At 41.6% G+C, this 4,915-nt stretch overlaps 1 pseudogene; it reads left to right on the top strand.

Annotated features, from left to right (window-relative positions):
- Positions 1–396: 396 nt before the first annotated feature.
- LOC101007313 lies at positions 397–2,814 on the top strand (annotated as a pseudogene).
- The last annotated feature ends 2,101 nt before the right edge of the window (positions 2,815–4,915 follow it).

The raw sequence follows: 4,915 nt of genomic DNA, 5'->3' as shown, positions 1-4,915 counted from the left end.
ATGAAGAGGAAGCAAAAGCAGAAACTCCTGATGAACCCATCAGATCTTGTGAGATTTATTCACTATCACGAGAATAGCATGGAAAAAAGACCAGCTCCTATGATTTAATTGTCCCTCCCACAATATGTGGGAATTCTGAGAGATACAATTCAAGTTGAAATTTGGGTGGGGACACAGACAAACCATATCAGATGTGAATATTAGGGGAGGCAGGGTGAAGGGCATATGGGAATTCTATATGCTATCATTGTAACTCTTCTATAAATCTAAAATTATTTCAAAATTAAAAATTAAAAATTTCAATAACATTTCTATATTCCAGTGACAGAAAATGAACTTAGCATTAAAACCCTACAGTTCCTAGAAATAAAAGTAGTTAAAAGGATGTAATATATTTATTGTGGAAATAAAATACTATATTGAAAGTCATTTAAAAAGTTCTAAGTGGAAACTGTAGTCATGGGTAGGAAGACTTAATATTGTGATGATATCAATTTTCCTCCAGTTGATCAACAGATTCAGTGGAATTGCAACCCAAACCCAGCAGGCATGTGTGTGTGTGTATGTGTAACTTGACAAAACGATTTAAAACAAATATGAAAAAACAAAGTGTAAAAATAGCCAAGACACCCCTAAAGAGAAAATATCCTTACTAGATACCAAAATTAGCTATAATACTTATGGCACTGTATATAGTATTGTTAAAATGATAGACTAATAGACAGAATAAGATGCCTAGAAACAAGCCCTGCCCAACTTTATACTGCCTAAAAGGAAGATATCAATATAAGGACACAGAAAGATTTATAGCAAAAGGATTACAATGTATACACCAAAAGAAAATAAAGTAGCCAAAATAATATTATACAGCATGCAATTCAAGGCATGAAGAATTGTTTGAGATAGAGACATTTCATACCAATAAATAGGAGAAACGAATAAAAACTATTATTGTAAACACCCAGTAATATACCTGAAAAGTATATAAAGCAGAAATGTACGGAAATAGAAAAATCCATAATTAACATTAACAAACTTATCAGTGCCTGATAGTACAAGCAAATGAAAAATAAAACAGTAAAGATATAGCAGTTGCTCACCAAGAAGCAGCTTCTCTGCTCCTTCTGGAATCTCCACCTGGTTCAGCCTGCCTGCCTCCACTCCTGCCTCCACCACGTCCACCAGGGTGACCCAGAAGTCCTACAAGATGTCCACCTCTGGCCCCCGGGCCTTCAGCAACTGCTCCTAGACAAGTGGGCCTGGTGCCTGCATCAGCTCCTCAAGCTTCTCCCCGAGTGGGCAGGAGCAGCTTCCGGGGTGGCCTGGGCGGAAGCTATGGTGGGGTCAGTGACATGGGAGGCCTCACCACCATCACAGTCAGCCAGAGCCTGCTGAGCCCCCTTCACCTGGAGGTGGACTCCAACATCCAGGCTGGGCACACCCAGGAGAAGGAGCAGATCAAGACCCTCAACAGCAAGGTTGCTTCCTTCATCAACAAGATACAGTTCCTGGAGCAGCAGACCAAGATGCTGGAGACCAAGTGGAGCCTCCTGCAGTAGCAGAAGATGGCTCAGAGCAACATGGACAACATGTTCCAGAGCTCTATCAACAACCTTAGATGGCAGCTGGAGACTCTGGGCCATGAGAAGCTGAAACCTGAGGCGGAGCCTGGCAACATGCAGGCATGCAGGGGCTGGTGGAGGACTTCAAGAACAAGTATGAGGATGAGATCAATAAGTGTACAGAGATGGAGAATGAATTTGTCCTCATCAGGGATGTGGATGAAGCTTACATGAACAAGGTAGAGCTAGAGTCTCGCCTGGAAGGACTCACTGACGAGATCAACTTCCTCAGGTAGCTGTGTGAAAAGGGGATCCGTGAACTGCAGTCCTAGATCTCAAACAGGTCTGTGGTGCTGTCCATGGACAACAGCCGCTCCCTGGACATGGACAGCATCATGGCTGAGATCAAGGCGCGGTACCAGGAGACTGCCAACCGCAGCCGGGCTGAGGCTGAGAGCAGTTACCAGATCAAGTATGAGGAACTGCAGACGCTGGCTGGGAAGCACGGGGATGACCTGGGGCATACAAAGACTGAGATCTCCGAGATGAACATCAGCAGGAACATCAACCGGCTCCAGGCTGAGATTGAGGGCGGGCTTCCCTGGAGGCTGCCATCGCAGACGCCAAGCAGCGTGGGTAGCTGGCCGTTGAGGATGCCAACGCCAAGTTGTCCGAGCTGCAGGCTGCCCTGCAGCGGGCCAAGCAGGACGTGGTGCGGCAGCTGCGTGAGTACCAGGAGCTGATGAACGTCAAGCTGGCCCTGGACATCGAGATCGCCACCTACAGGAAGCTGCTGGAGGGCAAGGAGAGCCGGCTGGAGTCTGGGATGCAGAACATGAGCACCCATAGGAAGACCACCAGCGGCTATGCAGGTGGTCTGAGCTCCGCCTATGGCGGCCTCACAAGCCCCGGCCTCAGCTACGGCCTGGGTTCCAGCTTTGGCTCTGGTGCGGGCTCCAGCTCCTTCAGCCGCACCAGCTCCACCAGGGCCGTGGTTGTGAAGAAGATCGAGACCCGTGATGGGAAGCTGGTGTTCCAGTCCTCTGACATCCTGCCCAAGGGAACAGCTGCGGCAGCCCCTCCCAGCGTGCCCCTCCTGTGGCTGCCCCAGAGCCCGGGAGGGAGGTTGCTGTGCAGGGGAACACAGCGAACGGGAGGGAGGCTCACCTGAGGCTCAGCCTTAGCCCTCAGCCCACTCTCGGGGAGTTTACTGCCTGAGGACTCCCCCTTGCCCATGCCTCCAGCTACAAAACAATTCATTTGCTTTTTTTCTTTTTGTACATAATAAAACTTCAGTTAGCTCTGAAAAAAAAAAAAATATATATATATATATATATGTAGCAGTCAAGAATAACAAAATTAATACAATTGAGTTAATTGACATGTATACAAAACTGTGGCAAACAATAGAATACACATTTTTATCAGTGAACTTGGACTATACCAAAAGTGACCATATTCTGGGTTTTCAAAGTCCCAATAAATATTAAATAAATGAAATAATTCAAAATGTGTTCTCTGACCCTAGTTAAGATAGAAATCAATAATAAAAGATAATCATAAAAATCCTAAATTTGGAAATAAAACAATATACTTGTTTATGAGTCATGATCCGAAAAATAACAAAAAAAATTAGCAAGTTTTACAAAATTGACTTATAATGAAAACATGACAAATAAAAATTTGGGAGATGCAGCTATAGAGTTTAGAGGAAAAGTTATAGTTTTATTTACGTATATTAGAAAAGATTAAAGGCAAAAATTCATGATCTAAGCTTTTATCTCAAAAAGCTAGAAAAAGATCATCAAATAAAATCCAAGGGAAATAGAAGGAAGTAAAAATAAAGACACTAGGAAAATGTTGTGAAATAAAAAATTAATATAGAACAGAAAACATGAAAATAGGCAAAAGTGATGTCTGAAAAGATTAACAAAATTAATAACATGCCAGTAAAACTGTTCAAGAGAGAGGAAACACATTACTAATATTAAAAATAAAAAAGTAAACATTAACTATAGATCTTACTAACGCTAAAAGAAAACTTACTACTAATATATTTGACACTTAAGTGAATAGTAAATTCCTTAAAAAACACCATGTACCCAAACCGACACTAAAAACATAAGAAAATTTGAGTAGTTTTATACTTGTTAAAACAATTGAATCCACTAGTGAAAGCCTTCCCATAAAGAAAACTCTAGATCCAAGTAGCTTCACTGGCGGATTGTGCCAAACATGTAAAGAATTAATAATACCAATTGTAACCAAACTCAAAGAACAGAAAAAGAAAAACTGCTTCCCACTTCATTCTCTTGTTGAAAGTCAGACATAATATAAATAGTCCTATAGTGTAAGCTTTTATATTAATCTGGCTGGGAGTTGGGCTATCTTTAATGTTTATGGTGGCTGTAGGTGACAAAGGCTTCAAATTCCGTTAACGTCCTTGTTTCTGTCTTCTTTGTTGACTTTGGGTTTCCCTAAGTACTCCTACTCAGAGAGAGTCTGTATCTTACAGCTTTTTCTGCTATAATGTATTTTACCCATATTTGTTTTTTATTGAGGTATAATTTAGGTAAAATAAAATGCACAGATTTAAGATGACAGTTCTATGTGTTTTGATGGATTTATACACCCAGAAAATTGTCACTCTAATTAAGACATGAGACATTTCCATCACCTCAATAAATTTGTTTTGTGTTTCTCTATATTCAATTCTTGTCCATATAATCTACTTTTATTATTGGGGTGCATATTAGTATATAGAACGAAAGTATTCTATAATCTTATGATGAAATCTCAGCCTTTTGGTGGGCCTGTGTTCCTGGACACTGTCCTTCACAAGTGTTTCTTCACTTTTCCCTCCCTGTTAGGTAAGACAGGAAGGTTAGAGGAAAATAGAGGGGGATCAATGCCCTTTTCCCAGGTGGGATAAGGCTCTGGAAAAGCCTGTTTGTCCTTGGAGATGCCTTTGCTATGGAGCATACCTTGGGTTTATTTCATAAAGATTTATTTTCTTCCCCTGCTCTATCCCACCAGAACCAGTAAGGGAGAAACAGAACCAGTAAGGGAGAAACTAATGAGGTTTTTGGAAATAGAATCCATGAAAATATGAGGGCCCTCCTAAGATGGTGGTCCCAGAAGTTTCTCAGTCTCATGCTAGTTCACACTCAGCTTCTAGCAATTTGTCAAAATTACCATCGAAATTACTATTTAAGTGTTCCTAACAGTTTATGGTTCCAAGTGGCTTCTGCTCCAGATTCGCACATATTAGCTGTACTTCTCTGGTTTTGCCTGTCTCTCCCAATTTCAGAGTGGTGGTCTACCTTGCAACTTCAGCTCTCTGATAGGTCCAG

This window comes from Papio anubis, chromosome X, assembly GCF_008728515.1.
Source record: "Papio anubis isolate 15944 chromosome X, Panubis1.0, whole genome shotgun sequence".
In the NCBI taxonomy this organism is placed as follows: domain Eukaryota; kingdom Metazoa; phylum Chordata; class Mammalia; order Primates; family Cercopithecidae; genus Papio; species Papio anubis.
Note: the sequence above shows the minus strand (reverse complement) of the source record. Positions and strands in the feature narration are given on the sequence as shown.